The 23,683-nt window shown below is 40.4% G+C and overlaps 1 protein-coding gene across 3 annotated transcripts in view; it reads right to left on the bottom strand.

The window, feature by feature from the left end:
• The window catches only part of LOC139723459 (protein tyrosine phosphatase type IVA 1-like), a 67,203-nt gene that overhangs the window by 32,265 nt on the left and 11,255 nt on the right, over positions 1-23,683 (bottom strand). Inside the window, exon 1 of one of the 3 annotated variants that reach the window (XM_071634705.1) lies at positions 10,785-11,716. The exons of the other annotated variants lie outside the window; for them this stretch is intronic. The gene's annotated coding sequence lies outside the window, so the exon portion shown is untranslated. Of the gene's footprint in view, positions 1-10,784; positions 11,717-23,683 lie in introns of those variants that run through there. 3 annotated transcript variants of the gene reach the window in all.

The raw sequence follows: 23,683 nt of genomic DNA, 5'->3' as shown, positions 1-23,683 counted from the left end.
AACAGTTAAACTAAGCTTTAAATGTTCATGCTTAAAAACATGTTTACGCGCTCTCTCTCTCTCTCCAATCAATCCATCCTACAAATCTGATGCACTTCAATCACACAAGATTCAAATTGATCTATTGTTCTCCAACACTCACTGACAATTGCACAAATATTTGTCCGAAAAGGGGAGCTTTCACACGGATTTACAATGTACACTGCACTCATCTGTTATAAACATGACTCAAACGCATCTTCAATAGCAGGGGAAGGCACGAATGCTAGCTTCAAGTAAATACAGCTCTGTGTATTCCATCACTGCGCAGTGCTGAAACTGTACAACCCAAAACATTCTCAGCCAGAAATTTTCGCGTTTGGGGCGGACGACTTTTTTCACAACACAAACTTTCACGAATTGCCACTTGCATTCAATCCATTGTGTAGACACATGTATACATTTGACAAGCATATCTGGCCCCTCGCGAAATTCATGAAAGTTTCATGCATGCAAATATTTTGGGTTCTACAGAATTGTTATTTTCTCCGAACACCAGACATGCCCCTCATACCTGCCCCACCTTTCCAGAGACTCCAACCCAAAGTACCTTCTGATCTGGAGATTCTCCCGCCTGAAACCCCTAGCAAACGGGAGACTCAAAGCTGTTGTGTGCGAAGTGCTACAAACTCTGTAAATTCCCAGGGTTCTAGATGCTCTCTGGTGCTATCTCAGGCTTATTTTGTCAACATACGATAGAAATATGTAAGAAATCCTTTCCAACGGGTGACAAAGAGCCAGGGCGGGAGAAATTAAATCTCAAACGGGAGAACGGGAGATTTTGCAAAAATGGGTTTTCAGCGGGAGATCTCCCGTCGAAAACGGGAGAGTTGGAGTCTCTGCCTTTCACACCGACTATCTAAACAAACCACATATTATGCATGAAATATCATATCAAACTCTATGCCAGCAACAGCTTTACACAGCACTTGGTCATACTATTCCCTAGGACAACATGCTACCACTTTGTGCTATCACTTTGTATTGAAACTGCCTTTTACAATAGTACAAGCAGCTTTGCTAATCGTGTAATATTCAGATAGAGCTGAGGTATTTTGGTTAATCACATCCCTTTCCATACTGCTGGCCACTCTCAACTCCATGCCCTCTGAAAATCACATACAGATGGCAGATTTCCATTAATGTACGTGCCTTCACGAAATATATAATAAACATGACGTTCTTATCTATAAAGCATGTCTTCCAAGGTTAATGACAGCCCTGTCTTGTAAAATGATGTAACATAAGACGAATACCTTCAACTCTAACACAATGCGAATGACATTAAACTTGTGTTGCAACAGAATAAAAAAATAAATAAAAAATTATAAGTAATGACTCAACACAATTGTGTTCATGATCACCCAGACCAATGAACAGTACTTAAAAACTGTAGGCATGTATACATACACTGGATATGCTGTATACCTGATACTGCAGATATATACCATGTTCTGCAGATAACATTAGTTTCCTGTGGTGGCTTTAGTCTTTTGCGAATTTGCAATGGTCAACTGATAGTTGCAAAATAAACAGCACTATACCTCTTGCAACAAGAGTACAATATATTATCGCAACTGGAAAGTGGCCAACCTTATTTCTGGGAAGGGAACAAAACTAAATTCTCATTTTGTGACTGTGGTGCTTGGTCATGAATCTAACTATTTGCATAATTGTCTCACGAAATCACACAATATTACAATGTATGCTCATAAAGAAGAACATGTTTTAAAGTTTGTGTGTCCCTTTTGCAACACTGAACCATAGATTCCTTTCATAAGCTGGTATATTGTAGAGGTACAATATGTACAAAGTAGACCATTTACACCTTTCCTCAGAATTAGTAAAACTGGAAAACTCTTTACAACAGAGGGGGAAACAATGCTTAGGATTTCTCGTGACATCCAGACCCCCCCCCCCCAAAAAAAAAGAAAAGAAAAGAAAATGCAAGTGTCATTCTCCTTTCAGAAAGGGAGTGTATCCTTGAGTGACACAAGGTTTTAATAGTTTTTAATTTCGTCTTAAAAAACTCTGAGGTGCTTTAGTGTAAGATTTCACTCATGTTGTTGGGAGACATTATTCTTCAACCATGCATAATTTTGGGATGTTTGCAAAAGGGATACAACGGAACTGTCCTTAAAGAAGCTAGGTATATATGTGTAGAAAGATTTATTATGAGAGAGAGAGAGAGAGGGCAGACCACACTGCAGGCAGGCAAGCTTTACAGAGCAAAAGTCGCCTGGCGTCGCCAAAACGCATTCAATTTCCTCGTCAGCCATCCCTCTTCCCTTCTGCAGTCTCGCTGTACCGGGCACTGGAATGTGGCCACAGACCGACGCGGATCAGACAAGTCAGTCCCTCCCAGATTTGCAAAGCACTCAAATTGAGCTGATTTAATTTACCAGGAGACGGCGTTGCCCTACTTCGGAAAGGAAGGGGGCATTGCAAAGCACTCTTCCTTATACAGTTCCACCATCATATAAATTTGCACCATGATAACATAAACTAATCACTGCTAGATTTTTTTAATATAAAATCTGAACAATTTTCAAATCAAAGTGGCCTTCATGATCCACTTTCACTTGTTTGGAAAAACACATCCCAGACTGAATTCCAATTTGCTGTGACCTGCACTGGGAAATCCCAATTTCACAACAGTTCTTACCTTCTGAAGATGAAATCCTTTTCAGTGTATTTGCTCAATAATGCCCATTGCCGGGGAAATCTGAACAGGTAAAAACATGTCGAGGCCGGTTTCAGAAATTTTCTGCAGAGAGTAATGTATGTTTGGTTGTTTAATATTGTCTTTTTCCTATACAGCTGGCACACAAATTTTGGTAGACTTGCAGCATGTAGGCTAACACTGATGTTCATGATCATGTAGGTGTACAACATTGCTTCATGATCTTATAAAGGGAAAGATACTTGTTGGGGGGGGGGGGGGTAACAGAAAAAAACATACATGATAAATCAGTACAGATTTCACGAGATATAATACACTAATTCTCCCACAAAGTTTGCTGGATAGGTCATTGGGTAGGTGCCCATCCCTTTTACGAGCCCAAACCAGTTCAGATGAATTTTAGTTGCCCAAAGTTTAACCAGCAAGTGGTTGTACAAACTACGTATGTAAAACATTGATTTCTTTAGACCCCGTTTACAGTGCAGGGCTGGCCGAGCCCAGGCCGAGCCCGGCCTCAATTGCGGTACTCGGCCTCGCAATTCTGTCCGTTTACAGTGGAGGGCTCGGCCCGGGCTTTTAATTCAAACCATTTCAATATTTTGTCGTAGTGGCGCTCTGCTTGTAAACAAACGATTATTACTGGGAGTGCGCCGGTCGCAATTTGGTACCGCATTTGGCCCAGTTTGCGTTTACAGTGAGAAAAGGGCCGGGCCGAGCCCGGGCCGAGCCACGGCCGAGACTACCATCCAGAGCTTGGCCAAATGTGCGGCCGATTTTGGAACCGCATAATATTTTGGCCTTTTGCGCGTTAACAGTGAAATGAAGGCCAGGCTCGGCCGTGGCGGAGCCCGGCCCTTTCACTCACTGTAAACGGGGTCTAAGTAGCAATTTCACCTACATGTACACTACAAACATTGAAAAGATACAGTATACACATGTACCTCAAATGACTAACAAACCACATGGACATTTAACAAACAGCCATCTCTTGCACGACATGAAGATTGAAATCAATGATAGTAATCCAGCCAGGGGATGAAGGCAGATACAAGTATCTACACTATGAGGCACTCGTGGTTTATGTGACAATTTACCCAATGTGTGGCTGATTGAATGCAACTTTGGCTCTTATCTACACATAGCCAATTTGAGTTGAAGTTTCACAGATCTCTCCTGCAGAGCCCATTTGTTTTTTCCTCTTAAAGGCAATCGGTCGTCGCAGGCGATTCGCCAGCTCAGTAGAAAAGCACGACAAGCTGCTCCTCCCGTTATTGTCCCCGTACGTACCGAATGCCGAACACGACGCTACGCAGCGCACCAGCGAAAACCAGATGGGCACGAGAGCCGTGCGAGCCGTCCACTGTAATTTCAACATGGACGCCCTGAATACCTACCGAATGGGGCCGAATGGGTGCACGCACAAAACCGCACAACAGCCATGTGCATGAAAATCTCTCCTACGGGTCCCCGTCGCGACACAACAGTAGAGCTGTGTGGTGTACGTACGTACGTATCTGGCTGCAGTCTCTGTTTATTTGCACTATGGTGCCAATTTCAGCAATCTAAGCAATAATATTTTAAAATGTCTGAAAATATTATATAACAATATTTTAAATCATTCATATATTACGTTGTTTAATATTTGGTATTTATAAATATGCTTTGATGAAGACATATTAAAACTCTAAACTTCATGTATAGCAAGTTGCAATGCTCATGGCCATATGGCGGGTTGTTTTGATCTCATTGGCAATTGTCTGCTGCGTCAGTTGTGTTACAGTATGTTGGGCCGGATCGGAACATAACAAAGTTGGTATAAAGTCGTCGGTACCGGTATGTCAATATCAATAATGTGTGTGGTATGCGTGTACTGTTTCGGATTAGCCTTGGCTTTGGTTTAGTAATGAAACCTCACAATGGAGATCAAAACAGCCGTCCAACTCGAGTAAAACGTATCTGCTTGTTTGACGCTATCGACGAGTGGAGAACGCAGAGAGACGTGTTCTTAGCATGCTTAGGACAGGGAGGTTTCCTCTCACCTCCCTGCTTAGGACAAGTAAGAGACCAGTGGCAGAGGGGGAAGCTTCAGCGTCAGCGTGCCGATGAAAAATTTCATTTCCACTTGCTGGAGTTGCATGAACAGTTTTGCAGGAATTTAGAATGTGCAAATTTGTGTTACGGCATGCACGGTGGAATTGTAATGCCACGGCTTACGCCAATCAAGCAACCCCAGCTGACCAAGTCAACAACTTCAAGGAATCCAGATCCAGATGATGTGTAAGTAACGTTAGAAGTCTATTACATGAATCAATGATTGAAGTGGAATGACTTTTTCTAATCTATCTTTAACTGCTAGGGCCTTTGCGTTTCATCGACAAGTAGGCCTATTTTTCCTATGTATAATTCCGCGAAAAACTTCTCTAAGTTCTCATTTATGTCAAATTATGATAACACCGTAATCGAAATGACATTTGCTGGGTCAGTTTATCGCTTCTTAAAAACTGACCCAGCAGTAGGCAGCAAATGTCATTAGTCAGGGAATCGCAAGTAGTGGTAAGTTTTTTGTCATCACAGTATATTGAGAATTTAAAGTATTTCATGTGCAAATGTAGAATCTAGATAGATACAGAGAGGTCACTTTCCTGAGCAGCTAGCGTCAACAATCCAGGTTAAATTTGCATAGCCAGATTTCATGGCTGCGATTCAAATACTGTTTGTCCCCATTGATTTAACTGTATAGCAAAGTCTCCTCTTTCATCATATTTAGGGGCCCTACATTTTAAGTTTGGTTAAGGAATTTTGACAAAGATTGTAATTTTCATAAGCTTGGCAAAAGTTTCAGGCATCTATGTTGCATTTATAGTCAAACTTCCAATGCATTTGGTCCAATAATTTGAAACCAAATTCAAGTGATCCAGTGAAGTGTACATCTTTTCATGTGAATTTCTACAAGTATGTTGAAATGTAAATTCTGAAGAAAAAAAAATTGATCCTTTACAGTTGAAATTCGTTAAAGTTTGGTTACACCGACAGTGTCAGGTCAGTGGTAGTAACTACAGAGTTACAGTAGTGTACGTACAATACCCTTGTACGTGAAAGTTACAGTTTTATTTACCTTCACATCTTCATATAGGAGTGTCTAATAGGGATGTTGATTGGTGTGGAAGTTGTTGATGAACAACAGTTCATAAGAATCCATTGTTTTAATTCTAATACAGATATTGGTCATAGGTCAAGGGGCAATATGAACCTATCAGTTTGTAACATGCTAATATGTACAGGTATGAGCTTCATCAAGTACGATTAATTGGTATCCGTGGCACATCCCTTATTTGTTGATCAAAGGTACGCCTCTGATTGGTATTTTAATCAGTGTTTGGTAGAAAGCTAACCCATTACAATGGCTTTGCGATGTTACACTGAGTTGACTATGGACAAAGGTCTACTGTCCGCGATTTTCATTAATTTGTAGGGCATTTTTCACACATAACCTCAAATACTGATACCTGTGATAGGTTTATTTATAATGGTTATCCTTCACACTGTATTGTTGAGACAATAGTGTTCTGTTTGTTTGTGTAAGAGGGAGATAGACAATAATTTCTTTATGCTCCTGTCTGAAGAAGGCATTACATCTTATTTGTCATGTACTTATCTATGAGTTTTAATGTTCACTTTGTGTGTGTGTGTGTCTTTTTTTTAAAGATTATTCACACCAGGCTAAGCTGACAGAACTATAACTGTGAGTTTACCTAGTCAAATGAAAGGGTTTCGGCATTGCTTCTTACATATAGTATATTCCAGGCAGGTGATACAACGCTCACCTTCTTCATATTAGTTAGTAAAACAATGAAGAGTGCAAAAATACTGCATAAATGTGCAGTGCAACTGTGGCCGTTGGCCGTTGGCCCTGCACGGGCACAGTCGCTTCCCCGTCCTGAATTTATGTACACACGCCAGGGCAAGTACATGATACAGGCAGGGTCTCCGACCCAATCGTCCGCGTTCAGAATAGACAACTCGGCGGTAATATCCGCTACCCATGACGATGTGTCATCGTCCATGATGGCCACCCTATCTATTATAATGTGGTCTGCACTCACTAATCTGATCTGATCTGATGATTACAGTATAGTTGACGAGTGACGACGATCGACGATGCGATGAAGAGAATGCGTAGTCGTACGAAGTATACGCAGCTAGCTACTAGCTCATGCGAACATCACTCACATTACACAAAACGTACTGTCCCGCGCTCAGCAAGCGATCGCGAGCAATCGAGATACTATAGCGCGATACATTGCTTTAGGGATGTCTTGCGCACACACACATTTCGCTTCGTAGCAACTTCGGAAGCGAGTTTACGTGCTGCCGCCCGCGGCTGAAATATGTCCATGTATCCTCGCGACTGGGTGTCTTTAAAAAAAAAATCCTCTTATCGCTTCATACAATGTATTAAAACAAGATGTCGACATTCCTTAGACAGTCAAATAACAATAAAGATCTTGTCATATTTCAGCAAAATCTGCCTACAATACATTACAAATTTATCTAGGAAAACATAAAAATGTTCATTTCATATCAACCGTGCACCTCACTGCTGTCAATATCAAAGTAACTGACTTGTGTAATTACTCTCATTTGTTCAGTATGTAAAAATGGTCACAAAGGTTACAACGCTACATGCTGTACACGCTATAATTTTCGCGTACATAAATTTTCGCGAATTGCCGCTGTCACACATTTTCGCGAGTGGTTAAATTCGCGATTGGGGGACCAGAGAAAATATGAAGTGGCAAAGAAAGTGTGAATTTTCAACTTACTAGCAAATAAGAATGATACTAGTTATACACTGCATGAAAAAAACTTACCAAACTCTGCGAACTAGTAAGTTAGAATTCAACATTTTTGAAGTGGTCAAGTCCATCGCGCTAGATTTCTGACGAGTGGTCCCCTTGCGATAATGGATTGGCTCTCTATGTCACAGTATTCGTAAGTAGACGTGGACGTGCGTAAACAAGCTTAGCCAGTATGGTCTGTTCGGTAAGCCGTGACATGGTATACTAGTACTGAAATGTTCGTATCATCAAGACAAGGGATTCATTTTGGAAGGTAATATTTTTGCATGTTGTTAATTTAGCGAAACTCCCGACTCGCGAAATTCGCGAAAATAAAACCCCCGCGAAATATATAGCGTATACAGTAGTTTGTTTCCAGCTCCCTCCCACCCAACCTCCCCCCCCCCCCCCCAAAAAAAAAGTGGTTCTTTTAAAAACTATAGGCCTACAGTTACAAAGGTTGCATTGCTATTGAAATGAATCAGACAAGAGCTTGGTACAATAAAAAAAGTTGGATTATGCATCACATGAAAGTGAATGACACCTAGCTTTCAAACTGTTACCATGTTTTGATACTTTAAAATGTTGGGACATTTGAACCATTGCTACATATTGTATTTTAACTGCAAACTGGTCTCATACAAAAAAGAATATAAGCCATCCCACAGCATACAGCACTTAAGTATACAGGCATAAATAATTGCTGCTATAAAACAGACCTTTAAAGCCGCAGTACACCCATCGACAACATTATACAAAGAAGGTGCAAATCACCATTTCCTTGCCATAGTGCCGTGTAACAACACATTCATGTGTTTGTCATTGCTAATCACGGCTTGCAAAAATCATTATCGCCTCTTTACAGCTCTTTCCTTGTTCTCCCGTTAACACAGCCGTTTACCAGGAAACTATCAGGATTCAGCCTTAGAATAGGAACTTGTCCTTACTAGTGACATTATGCTCCCAGTAACGTATAGTAGTATTCGTGCTTCTCCACAGCTCACCACACACTACTCCAAATCTGTGACCTCCGAGTGAACCCAGAACCCACTGCTACATACTACAGACCCTTTCAATATAGTCTACGACATACAGACTGCTTTGTCTCGGGAACAGCTTACACTTGTCGGCAGACTAGGATCAAGCAAGGCATCTACCTGTGAGTCACTACAGTAAGTTTACAGTATAAGTACATCCCAATCATGAAGGAATAATTAATGAGAAAAGAGAAGGGAAAAAAAAAGTAGAGGAAAAAAAGTTAGAGTATAGGCCTAAGTACCACAGCAACTGTGTTGATGTTTGAACTCACTGATCCAGTTTCACAAATCAATACACTCAAAATCACTTAACAAGTGTCGTGTATCATCAAGAACATAATTACACAAATTACATTCCCATGAGTTGAGGAACTGAATCAAATGACTGTTTCTACTTTCCCACAGTGGAACTCTACTTCTCTAAAGATAATAAATGAATGAATCTTAAGCACCTGACCTGTTATAATCAGAATGCATTACAAGGAGTTGCCCTACACACAATAGCCTCACGAAATGACACACACTGAAACACACAAATCAACTGAAAGAGGGGTCTGCTACAATGTACCTCCAAGACTAGCCAGAACTCCTTCACAGTTGAACAAAGGAGGGGAGGCTTCCTGCACTAAAGTGCTATGCAAGGGGCCATTGAACAGCAAGTGAAAGTCTATAGAAGTATAACACCCACCCCCCCCCCCCCCCCCCCCTTGTGGTAGTGGTCATACCCCCATCCTCTTCGAGGGCTACGTCTGATTGAATGCGCGCCTACCCAGCGTTGAAAATGCCTCAAACAAAAGGGCAAGGGCAAATTTTTGTTTGCTACCATACATGTAGGCCATACAAATCCCACTGAAACACGTAATGATGTGCGTAATGTGGGTACGAGAGTGGTACACCTAGCCTGCGACAGTGGGCCTTGTGATCACCACCAGAGAATATCTGGATTTGTGTCAATCAATCAGGTGGCACAAGTGAATGACTGTCAGGTCAACAACTCAGAATGTAGCACCCAGGTCGCAACCCTAGTCCACCTTAAAGGCATTATTCACCATTTGCAGATGAAACAAAAACCCAGCATTGCTTTTAAATAGTTCTAAAATGTGAGTTAGGGATAGAAACAACCACTGTAAAAATTTGAATAGGTAAAATCACTGATGAGTACTGTTAACTAGGCAAAATGTGAACAATAGTTATAATAAAGATGTTTCCAGACTAAACCGTCTACAGTTATGGTTTATTGAGAAAAATACTGATATCTCCTTATATTTTAGGTTTTATTGCAAAAAAATTGTATATGGTACAACTGTAGCATGTTTTGTGATATTGTACAACAGACCATGTATCAAATGTGATATCTTGAACATTTCTTAAATTACTGTTTCTAAAGGTAAACAAGACCTTTAAATTGTTAGTACAGTGCCAGCTACAGTAGTGTAGTTCAATGCACAGAGTCCGAAACAAATCCACCTCAAAACACCAACTGTGCCAAGTCAATCAAATACCAAAAAACAACTTTTACTTTTCTGAGGGCCACTGCAGAGTGTCAGCACACAACTGTCAGAAGTCAACTTGTCCATTTTTACGGCTGTCAAATATGGCATACGGTCCCAAGGTTTGCATTTAAGATATGCCATCCCAATAATGCTGCTTAATTTCTTTTATTCCATTAAAAACATAGAGGATCTATATAATACCACGCAATATTTGTGAAAGTTACACAGTAGGTTCAGAGGAACAAGAATTACATGTATGATTGAACACCACACGAAAAACAAAACAAAAAACAAAAGACAAACATTTGGCCTACATACTGTATAAAAATACAAAAATTCAGGCCTCATGCCAATCTTAGTTGAATGGGCAATCTTGCCAAAATGCACCGTTAAATCAGTGAATTCATAAATGAAAGAAAATATAGTGCATTCCCCTGCAGGTTCCTCTTCATTATTTCTACAAGATAAACATGTTTGTAATAACAAACCTTAGTATCAATATCTTGCTGAGGTTCATGTATCCAGGCTTATTAAAACTACAATTCCCAAACCATAATCAATCTTTCAGAACATCTAGAAAAATAAACTTCTTTCATGCATTTGTCATCGAGCTCCACGCGCGTTTGTTTCCAAACAACTGTATGTGTTTTGATAGCAAGTACATATCTAGGCGTAAATGACATACGATACATACACTGACGTCAAATGTTCCATTTATCAGTGTGAGGAGTGTTTGATATCCAATTGTGATACCAGGCTTGAAAATCCTGAAGTTTTCACAAGTGCTCTTGTGTCAGATACATTACAAGATTTCTCACACACAAAGTCTGTTGCTTTAAAACAAAATTTAAAAGCAAATTTGCAAGAAATTCACTGTTCATAAAGAAGCATATTCACATTCCACGTAGCCTTTAAAATCTCTCAAGCAAAGTTTCTGATCACATACGACCTAGTTCGCGAATAATCACACCAAGCAACATGGGTGATCACTACGTCGGTGCTCACTGCTGGAAATAGCTCAACAAAGTATGAGAAGCATGTAGAGTCGTGCCGACACACGCCATGATACAGATTGGAGGACGGAAAAAAAAAGAAGAAGATAATGTTATGAGAGTCTGGAGGAGAAGAGACGAGATGTGAGCGATGTGGAATATGGGCAGGGGGTCGGAGACATTGGGGGGATTGCAAGCTAGTCGATCTCTAAAATCCCCCTTATATTTGATGAACTGCATCTATTCCTCTGTTCAGAGAGAGAGAGAAAGAGCCGCATCGCAAGCAGATGTTCCGCTTCACATTCGCTCACAAGGGAAAAATCTAGCTGCAGACGAGGGGCATTATTCAGCGGGATCACCTCCCCATTTCTCCGACCAATTTCACCTGAGAGATGTCATCAGCTTTCGTTAGGAACTATTTCCGTCTCGGCACACTGCATCCGTCGAAATTTTTTGCCGCTACACAGGCTGAAAACCAAGGTACACTGTACAAGTAACGTCAGCGCTAGAAATGAAGAACATACTGGGCAGGGCCACTCAAGTATTAAATCAATTCTTGCTGGGTCTCGTTATCCTCTGTGAAAAATGCACACAGCAAGGACTGTTTCGCAGGCTGTGAGCGAGAGAGTTTGGTTTATTCATGTTCCAGCATTGTCTGTATAGACTAAAGATGAGTGCTTCCCTCTTGTAGCTGGTGAAGTGCGTGTCAACTTTGAAACTTGAGTACCAGGGTGTGTTCCTGCAATGTGTACGTCACTCAAAGTGTGTAATTCTACACAATCAACGCTACAAGCCAACTTTGAGATTTACCACAGTTGGGGGGGGGGGGGGGGGGGGTCAAACCAAACAAAACGGTGGAGGTTTCGAAATCGAACCGAAGATGAGGAAGTTATGGAATGTTAGATATTCACCTACCTTACACAAGTGTGATAATTAAAGCAACTACTTTGCAAATTAGATGAAATGATAGTGCCAATGAATCACAAATATTCCAATATTAAACCTAAAATGGAAATTCCCAATCTTTTTTTTATTTTCTTAACAACAAATATTCTTTTTGTTTGACATGTTTGTAGCACTGCAATAATGTCACAATGATGAATTTGACTGTCATTTAGTTTTTTGTTTTTTTTTTTTCAGGGGGGGGGGGGGGCGGTAGAGCCATGTGATGTGGTCTTACGCTGACTTCTACCAAAATAGCACAACCAGAATTATTATTAGTCCAGTCTAGGATTAGAACCAGGATTTTCCAATTTAGAGGGTTTTTTATGGGAGTTGGGGGGCTGAGATTAGGATGTATGGTTTGGACTTGCTAGAAGGAAAGACTTTGTGGGCTTGGTGGAGTGGACAAAAAAGCATTGCAGCTCAAGTGGGATTACACCACTTATGTGGCAAGCTGGAAAATGGTACCAGAGTAAAAATGGTATGTAACATGTACATGCATAACTGACAGAACTCAGAGACTGCAAAACTCTATTCTCTGCACATGGGTATGTCTGATATGAAAGCAACAAGTTTCCTCTCTATGACAGGAATTTTTGTGTTTATGCCCATATGCCCACTCTACAGAAACAAAAAAAAAAAAAAAAACAATTGAGTGGGCATACAAAAGCTGTATAAATAGGAATGAGGGCCTATAATGCCAAATTGGGCAAGTCCACGCAAAGACTTCCATAAATGCTCTGCCCACCATCACCAAAGAAAAAAGCTTGCACCAATGCAGAAATTTATATCAAGACAGTCGATGTTAGTGGAGTCCAAAGTCAATACATTTATTCTACACGCTGTACCTACTAAAGCTCTCTTGTGTACGATGTACCTCTATAAAATGTCTTATACTGAAGATTCACCAGTATAAACAATGTGCTGTTGTACAAATTGTAGATGGGGGGGGGGGGGGGGGGGGGAGGAAAAGGGGATATCAAGTAAATATGCTGTGGTTTGAAAGATTTTTCTTTTATATTGTAAAGCTTCCTATATTGACTTCTTGACAGAATAAAACAGCAGAAATGTTCAAAACTTGTTAAATGATGACAGTGTGTCACTAACATGATTAACTACTGCAAAGATAAATTGTGCTCATGTTGGTATTTGTTTTCATAGTAGCATGTATAATCAACAGACGGTATCTGTTCCTGCATCAGGTTTATATTCAGCTCAAAATCCAAATAATCCGTGCTTTGGAATCATCTATCAACATCAGCCATCATTCAAATTCACGAAAATCAGCCATCATTCTTTTTAAAAAAAAATAACATCTCATTAAAAAAAAGGTTGAAATAGGACTGAAAAGCCTTTAATACATAGAAGGGATCTTACTATGAGCTCCCTTTAAATATGCAGGGTGAAAGCATCCTTTAAAAATGCAGGGTGAAAGCATTCGGTGTCCCAATTACACAATGCTAGGTGCTATTACAATGTTGGCTGGTGCATTCAAGTTGACTGGAGCGGAAGGGGGGGGGGGGAATCACATTTAGGGAACTCTCTGCTTTGTCATCTAATCCAATGTCAACAGAGAATAAAATCCACCTCACAACAATGTTGACAATGCTCTAGGAGAAACCATGCAACAGTCTGGCTCTGCAGTCTATACGTCATTAATACATGCTGTCTGTGCCCCCGCACTGAGACTTTTACTGGAATGGAAGGGCCAGCGCAGCTCACAGTCACACGGGCAAATGGCAGATCCACGGCCAACAGACGAGTTGACATCAGCATGGCGTAATCCTCATACATCTTGGAGGCGACATCACCATCGGCGACACGTGTCTCCTTGAAAAACACATCACTCCGTCCCCCCTCGGATACTACTGCAAAACACTGAGCAAGAAAGGGGGCTTGTGTAGCTGAGTACATCTCACGTTTGTATACACACATGACTGCTTTTTTTTTTATGAAATAAAAAAATTGTATCTGCTGTAAAGAAGAGCATTTCATCTCCATAATTTGAAAAGAGGTTTTCTGCACCATACATGTATTCCAGTAGCTGAGCACTCATATAATGTAAAAATGATATATTCGCTATCATCACATAAGGATACTCGGTAATTCTGGGAGGTTACTGCACTTTACATATTTGTAGTTCAGATAGAATCCAAACATCTGTGTAATCTCCACTACTTAGGAAGAAACATTAGACTCACACACATTGTTTTAAATGTAAACACACTTTTTTCCGACTACAACCTATACAGCACTGTAATCACAAGTTTGTATAATAGTAACCCAGAGATATAGGTTCCTGCACAGTAAAGGATTTCTTTTTCACATACCAATACCCCTACTGAGCTTTTCAGTCTCAAGTGAATTTCAAAAGCAGTATTAATGGCAAACATATCATGTGCCCAGTATTTTGAACAAATGAGAGAAGATTCTCAATGACATCTAGTCAAGCTTTCACTCTTTTTATGGGTCTACCATTACCACTTCGAGTTTTTGCGTTCAATTCTCCAATATATTTGGTGGCCATGATTCCACCATGCATTTTGCGTCTCTAATAAATTTCTTTGTACCATATGGGGGAATTTAATAGACAACTGCATTTTGTCATCTCTGTGTTCAACAACCAAACATTCTAAGGATGTCCTTTAAATCATGTGATGCTAGACTATCACTATTATAAATAAAATGTAATTAAAGGAGCATTTCTTTTATTTTACTGCAGAATATCTGGCATGACCTAATGTGCTTGTTGTACATGAAAAATACACATTACATTTTAATGTCTTGTTTGTCTGTTTTTTACATACTAGCATTAAACCTTTGTCAAACCTTCGTCACAAACAATAAAGAACAGTGAACTTGTACGTGCTGTATGTACATTTGAATACTTTGCTCTCTATTTCTTTTATTTTTATTTCTTTTTAAATTCTTGCTTCTGCATTACATCCAAGTATAGCACTGGATAATTGTGTCAGTAATCAAAGTGATCTACTGAAACACACATTTAGAACCCAGCTTCATTCTCTGGGATTTCAGCCCAAACTCAGGACTGCATCATTTGACTACGCAGATGTCGCAATTCTGGGCGTTCCAAATATTCTTGTAAAATCACAACCACTGTAAAGTTCATTCTTCCCTAATTCAATGTTCAATCTGCTGCCCATCACAACAGTTGATTCATAGAATGCACATCTCGATTTCACCAATTCCCAAAGCAACACACATCAAAAGGGTCGAGGCTCAACTCTGCCTCCAGATGATCTGGGCCTGACATGAGTGGTGGCCCGGTGGCCCAAGGCCATAGGCCCGTTTTTTTTTTTTTTTTTTTTTTTTTTTTTTTTTTTTTTTTTTTTGGGGGGGGGGGGGTTTCAAAATTAGAAAAAGTGGACCACTTTGGGTTTCATCGGCTGATAAGCAAAAACAAAAAAAGGCTTCAGTGCAAATTTTCCGGAACCCCCTGAACCCACTTCCACCAGTTACGGGCCTGGGCCACTACAAATTGATGTGGAACCACCAAATTTCCAAACGGCTATCTTTTGGTAACCCAATCAGGCACTTAAGATTCAAAGTCTATTGCTACGGTTTTTTGTTTTGTTCTGTTTTTTTTTTTATTTCAGGCCACTACATTTCTTTTTCAGGCCACCAAAATTTCAGACTTAAGATTTTGTAGCCTGGATGGGCTACCAGAAAAAAAAGCTTGCTTTCAAGCCCTGTTTAGCTCTGAAAACAATACCCCAAGATTTCTGAACTGTAGGTAGCTCTATCCAAACTTGAACTAGGCATGCTTGACTCTAATATCCACTTTACAAGAAATAGCTAATACAAGTGCTTCATCACAGTATGTTAGGAAGGAGAGGGATGGACTACAAGCTTGTAGGTACAAGAGTTTGCAACCTTCCCCCAGCAAGCAATTAACATCAGAAGAATGCATGGCATGGTCTATCAGCTCTGCCGGCTGGACATAATCGGCATAGTGGATTATACAGCATGCCGGGCTCAGCCTATTTGACAGCGCTCTCAAAGGCTGTGTGTATCGCGAAACGTCAACATTCGACAAAGCTTTAATACACATGTCCAGGGCACACAAACACAACCAGCGGGCAGCGCATTGGCCGTGTAAAGGCAACAACCCGGCCAGTTTGGGGTGACCATCTCCCTCTGTTCCTTTACGACGCACACATCCCCATCCACAAGGAGCTACATCTGCTGGGCAAGACGAGCAGAAAAGGCAGCTTGGAAGCCCACAGCATTTCACTGCTTTTACGGTGTTACACACTTGCTTGCCCACGTGCCTGGGGAAACTACAACTTGCCACTGAGTATTCTAGAAGTCAGTATGAATGGGCACTTGCCCAACTTGAAATTTGGGGCAGTCAATTTGGGCCAGTGGGTAAAGCATCTTTTATGATGCCATACACTACAATGGACAGTTAGCCCGTTGAGGACGAGTCCCGAGTATACTCGGGCAGGGTCTATGGGAAATGCGTGTTGTAGCAAAATCAGACCGTCCTCAACAGGTTAAAATGAAACAAACAGGAAAATTTTAAAAAAATTTGCTCGACATTACTGCGGTATTGCTGGAGAAAAAAAAATCACATGTTGATCTTAATTAGAACCATTCATTGTGCATTGCTTTTTGCAATAATGCATGATGGAAATCCTTGCTTCCCACAACGCATTTTACCAGGTGACTGATTCATACACTTGCTCACCAACATTTTGTCTTTCAAAAAAATATCAATACTGAATAAAACTTCCCAAATGAAAGGAGTGACACCAGAGACAATCACCCATAGATACTGAGCAAGACTGAGCACTGGTATTTAGCCAGCGTTGTTAGCCGTAATCGTCCATGCCAAATGCTGAAGTATATATCCTGTCACTGCCCGCGCTTGTCTTATCTGCAAACAATGATGAAGTACCTGGCAAAGGTTACATACTTTGTACAAATACAGAGAGAGACGGAGACAGAGAGGGGGAGAAGCAGAGAGAGAGAGAGGGAGAGGGAGAGAGAGATATTCTATATATGTTAGAGGGAGGAAGAAAGGTATCATGTACATTGTGCATGTGTCTGGTTTAAACCAGCTCTTCCTTTTCGCTATCTGCATACACATGATGACGACGACGTCTGCTGGTGACCTACAATTTACCAGATAGGCTCTCGGTGCCTGGCGGCCGACATAGGCTGTTACAGATTTTTTGTCAGCTGTTTGAAAAGGGTAGCAGTGTATAGACTCAAGTTAAACTGTCGTGACAGTTCTGAAGGCCCACCACTCGACCAGTGTCCAATTGCAAAGTTCAGTGCATGTTACATGGAATAGTCCTCGAGTCCTTAGACACGTAACTGTTTCAGAACCTTTTTCTTTTCTTCTTTTTGTTCTTTTTTTTTTTTTTTTGGGGGGGGGGGGGCTTTACTACTCCACTAAAATGTAGGCCTACATTGCAGGTCCTATAACAATATCTTCCAAAACAGAAGATCAACATCTTACATTTCACAGAATGGATAGTTGTGCTATTGGTCATTCAATGCAAAAACAGAGGGAGTGTTTTAAAAGCAAGGTCTTTGTCACGAGATTTAATAGATTTTTTATTTTGAACATCAACAGATTAAAGAGATTCACTGTTTGGTATTTGAAAGCATGAAATTCACAGACACGAACCAAGAATCATAAATAAGTTTGTCTGACTTTGCCTAGATTTTCACGACTGTAGGCCTACCATTTAAAGTGTAGGCCTATACCATACACGATGTTCTGGCTGACTTTGCTCAATAAGAGCAAAATCAAATGGGTATAAGATACAATAATGGTAGAATGCCATCACAGTATTTAAAGAAGTCATGGGTCTGTCACAAAAAAAAAACCCAAAAAGAAATATCATTAGTAACAACGACTTGCAGCAGCATTTTATGCAAATTAGCTACAGTGATGATGTCATCACCTCATACAATGTACCTCTCATTGGCTTGTGCGCAAAAAAAAACAACATACCACATTTTTTTTTTAATGATACATGTAACTTGGCAACTGCAATATGCTCTTCCCCCCCCCCCCCCCCCCTTTAACGTCATCATTGCTAGGATACTGCAATTAAAAGAAAAGAAAAAAATATTGACATGAATACAAGCTTTTCTCTCATGTCGAAAGAAGGGAAAATTATTGAAAATTTGTCTGCATGTCAGTGGGAGACTATGGAAAGGAACTCACTTGCCTACACATGTACAGTTGCATTCTCAATGTAGCCCTTGGGTTCCACCCCCGCCCCCTTACGCCAGTCTTCAGAAAAATTAGAATAGCCTTTGGCTTGGAGGCTGTTGCAATTTCAAATACTGAGTAAGGAATCAAATGCCTTGAATTACAACATGCACATTGCAACCCAAGCCTACATGTACATTAGAAGGGGATGCCAAATCAAATCTGTATTGGGGAAAATCCCTTTTCTATGAAAGACCTTTTGAAAAGTAAAGGAACACTTGAACACGCACAGTGCTTGCAATGGTATCCCAGTAGGCCCTACCATCAGAATTACCATGCATGGAACAAATATTTGCACAAATCTTTACTGCTGGATGCTCTAGGATGCTCTAAATTCTAAACTACATTGTGTGATGCCATGCAGCAGTTTTAGAATGAAACATCACCTTGAAAAAGCACAATATACTGCCCTTTTACCTTGACATCTCTGTGCATCATAGCAAAAACTTAAAACACCTGACGAGCACAATGTAACAACAAGAGTCCTGAGCAAAGGTGCGTTCATTCTGTTACAGGGATGGTGTAGTTTTGGTTGAGTTGGGGATTTAATAGGGTTGTAACTTTATGACATACTTTGTAAATAAAAACCACTTATTTATGAAGAGCATACAATTCTATGAGGAATTAGAACTACATTTGATGAAAATCGGTTTTGAAGTGGCTGAGATATTCTAGTGCAATGCAAAACAAAAGTCATCCTAATAAAAGGTGGGACGCACCTTTTATCAGGATGACTTTGTTTTGCTTTGTACAAGAAAGTATATGAAAAGTAAAAACCGGAATCCCCATCTTAACAAAAACTATCCCATCCCTTTAAAGGGATGGTACAGTATTGGTAGAGTTGAGAATTAGGCTTTGAACTTTTTGCGAGATACCAAGAATAGTTCAGAGCATACCATTTTAAGAGGAATTCAAAGTTAATTTGATGAAAATCAGGTTTGGGAATGACTGAAACATCCAAAAACAAAGTAAAACAAAGCGACCGTAATAAAAGGTGGGTCCCACACTTTATTGGAATCGCTCTGTTTTGGATTAAACTCAGCCATTTCAAAACCAATTTTCATCAAATAAACGTTTAATTCCTCATGGAATTACACTCTTTCATATTTCACAAGAGGTTTCTCATTATCTCACCCAAAAAATATTAGAAACCTGAAATTAGGTCTCAACCAAAACTGTACGATCCCTTCAGTGTGACTAAGCCCAATCTTGTACAGTGTAGATGTTCTAGAGTGGGCCAATGTGCAAGTACTGTGATTCTCAATACGCAGGATGAGCTGGCAGTTCAATTTTCTAGCTCGGCCATCTTGCCAAAGCTCTCTTTCCAGCTACTTTGAATGAAAGATTTCCTGAAATCGGTTCCCCCCTGTGACCCCGTGATCTGGATTCCAGGTCAACGCATCATGTGTAGTCTGGTTATCCAAGACCCTTGTGCGATGATTTCCTCCCACATTCAGCAATTGGATATCAAAGTTCGATTTTATTGTGAATACATGTATATCATACTGCAATGTGTATGTAAAATGCTGCAAATACTGAATGGTAGTAGTGGGAGTGTGTAATATAGATATGGCAAAATGACAGTACTTGTCATGAAAATTGATCACATAGACCTACGTATATATCACATATACAATGTAAAAGGCTGTATAAAAGCTTTCATGTTTGCAGGATTAGATTCATTCAAAATCAGCACATCAAATAAAATCTAATTTGTTTCTAAATAGGGAAGCAACTTGAAGTCACCATTAAGTATTACTATCACACATATTGTACAAGTGTAGTACATGTGTGTGCCGTAGCTCCAGTGATCACTGTTGCATTTCAGTATGAATGTATTCAATTATAAGTATCCTCAAATGCATAAATGCATGTTACACTTTACATATAAAACCTGGGCCTTGCACTGTTGACAGATATAATGAGAGCAATACAGCTACAGTTGTAGCAGCACTCACACAAATTGTCAAAAATATTTCCTAACCTGTCATCAGCAACACACTGGCCGGATGACATTGAATTTTCGTCCTTGAGGAAACTGATCAGGTCGCGAGACATTCTTGTTGACATCCAACGAAATATGACACCCAGTTCTAAAACATACATGGGGGTGCGAATGGATCCTATTTCAGCTAACGACTTTCCACATCAAAATGGTTTGCCCTGTGCATTCTCTGGTGTATACCTTTATCAGCGAGATTCGAGGGTTTTCCATGACTCAGTCATAACAGGGTCATGCAATGCACTCAGTTTTAACCTCCCATATCAGCAACATGTTCTCTGCATTCTTCTTGGGTTCAGGGACTTCTTGTAAATTTGGATGTCAAAGTCAAAGCCAGTGTACACACCAAGTGCCCTGCCCCTGTACCCCAAGTCTAGAGGTCAGCCTGGAAATTCTAGTCTTGTTTCAAGACTGTTCTCATAGCAGCTGCAATCTTAGTGTCTATATAATTTCATTAGTACAAGTCTGTTGATGTGTACATATAGTATGTCCACCTGGTCAGTTTGGTGCCAGGGGGAGTTCATCATGAGATTGTGTGCCTGCCTGCCTGCTGGGAAAACTTGCAGCAGTCTTGGAGGAAGGCTACACCCCCTAAACTTAATCTCGGCACAATATCTGTAGGTGTATTATATAATGAATGACTCACGGGTTGGGAGCCTGCCCCCTCAAGACAGCATAAATCAGTTACACCGTAATGCATCCTGTACGCAAGAAAAGTTATTGTAATCACTCTATACACACACACACACACAAACATACACGCAAACAAAAATCAGCAAACAAAATTGAAACATACAGTCATGTTGACATATCATGCACAAACACACAAATACAATGATATGGCCTACCACTGAAGTATCAATACTCTTATCTTTGTTCAACTCCTGCAGGACAGATTGAGTTGAGATTATGTGCAAACTCAAATTTCTTTATGGCTTTAAAGGTCCAAACAATGTGTCTAGTTTGAATCATTCTGAGTTGTATGGCTCTTCGGGTTTTTGTCCCTCCCCATCCCCCCTCCCCCCCCCCCCCCCCCCCCCCCACTATAACCATGGACAAGTTCTTCTGTCAATCTGTGCCTCCTAGTTGACTTACAAGTGAAATACATTCAAAATCAGCATCTGGCTCAATTTTGGACATCAAAGATAGCTTTGAAAGAGAAAGACTGAATTCAGTCTTTCTCTTTCAAACCAAACACAGTTCAGAATGCTTTGTTCAATACAAAATTGATATTCTTGACCATGTGAACAGGTAAAACTTGAAGCAAAACTAACTCAAAGTTTAGAAGTTTATATAATATAGACTACTCCTATATTGCAGCAACAGAAGGTATGTGATTGTAGAGATCAGGCAAAAAAAAAAATCATGTATGTCTTCTTCATGATTTCCTCAATAGTGCACTCTGCCTTTAATGGCTGCACGAGGCTATGTCTACAATCAAGCATCAAGATTCGACTCCGACTCAAAATGTCAAGAACACTTTACTGAGCGAGTAGCGATCGAATTCAGGGGAAGCATTTTTACAGGCAGCCACCCGACACAGCAAGTCAGAAATCACAACTGTACAATGCACAATGTATCCAGCCTTGCACAACGCACAAGACGCTGACATTGTGCAACATATGTTTGCACTCATTCGCAGACGACTGATCTGGAATCAAATTTGGGAATCAGAGTCATCTATCCATGCGCAAGCACTCGCCTCTCTGGAGATTTCAGACCGCGGAGGCGTTTTTGGTTCTCAGTGTTGGTTCGCGCGGCGGAGGTTGTGGCCGAGGAACACGGGGTCAATCTCTGATTGAAGCCGAAAGGTCACTCTCTCGAGCCACAAGCGGGGATTTAATTAGCCCACCATTCATCAACCCATTCGCGTCGCGGGGGTAGCCGGAAATGCACCAAACAGCTCAATACTATCTGCCAACAGCGTTTTTAGACACAGTGACAGCACCATTGTGCAGACACAAAAGACGAACCTCGCAGTCAACACCAATAAAATCTTCTCTGTCAAAATGCCATTATTGTAGTCAATTATGAGAGTATATTTTAATGTGTCATAACTTTTGGGTATTGAAAACAGCTAGGAGTGAACAGTCTGATCACATTTCAAATCATACAAGTGTAATAGACTGTAGAAAATGTCTACAGCATGTCTCCTCCATTTCCTGCAACTTTAATTCTAATTCAATTTCATCTGCTTTGGTGATGCGTACTATTGTTAATTTCACATATTTTTCTTTGTTACTACATTGTATTGATATTGTGTTATTTTGTGTATGAAAATGTTTTGCATTGTTGGAAATGAAATAAATGAAATGAAATGTAATAAAATGAAGATACTCTAGCTTCTTTCAATCAATGCAAGTGCAGTACCAGGTACAGTTGTAGTTATGTTACTTCAGAAGGCTCAGAAGACAGAGATTGACTACAAGTATACTGTACATTTGACTGGCATTCAATTGAAAAAAAAAAAAAAAAAAAAAAACTCTGTAAACTGACTGATCTCAAAATTCCTGCGCTGATGGCCTGCTTTACGTCATTCACTTTATTTTGCAAAAAGAAGGGTGAAAGACAAAACAGAAAACACCTTTGATACTGATCAATGGCAACGTCCTTGAATTTTCAACAGATTTATGCATCAAACAGAAACATTTTATTCACATGTCAAGATCGGGTCAAAGTCATTAACATTTACATCAATTACATTGTATGTCGTGTCCTGCCATGACTCATCATCCGAGAGCCCCACGTGGATATAAATGCACGTGCGGAAAACACAAACCCTCTACGGTATTTAACCAACAGCATGATCACATGCACATCGTTAGCTCTTGAGCATGCATGGATCTGCTGTGTAACAAAAATGTGTCATTGCCAATACCATGGGTGAGTGCCCAGTGGCAGCCTTCCAGCCGCAGTCGCATTTTATCACCTGGGGGGCCAAAGTACGCTGCAGTTGCCCTTTCATCGGCCACGTGCCGCACCAAACCGGTCTGAAAACGCTATCATCATGCAGGCAGGGTATGGGACCACTAACCTATTCTGTACCCAGCACAAGGCACATGACGACTTCAAGGGGTGTCGTACTTGCAATGTTATGTATTGTCCTACCAAGTTTCATGAGTGGTGCTTCATACTTTTTTGGCCAGTATCACCACTTCCTTTTTTTTTCCCTTTTGATGTGGCACCAAATTATGTACTTTCCATCAATAGGTTTAATGCAGTGTATTGTCATCGACAGTCTTTTGGATCTGCTTTGCTTTGGTTATTCTTTGAGAAACTTAGCATAGTCCAATCGTCTTCTCTATCTGCGTGGAGGTTCAAGTGCTACTAAATACCTTTCAAATGTCAATTGCAGCAAACACACATCTTCATTATCTATTCAGGCGATCTTTCAACAAGACTAC

This window comes from Diadema antillarum, unplaced genomic scaffold, assembly GCF_040938485.1.
Source record: "Diadema antillarum isolate AM-2024a unplaced genomic scaffold, OU_Dant_1.0 scf00000191, whole genome shotgun sequence".
NCBI classification, from domain to species: Eukaryota; Metazoa; Echinodermata; class Echinoidea; order Diadematoida; family Diadematidae; genus Diadema; species Diadema antillarum.
Note: the sequence above shows the minus strand (reverse complement) of the source record. Positions and strands in the feature narration are given on the sequence as shown.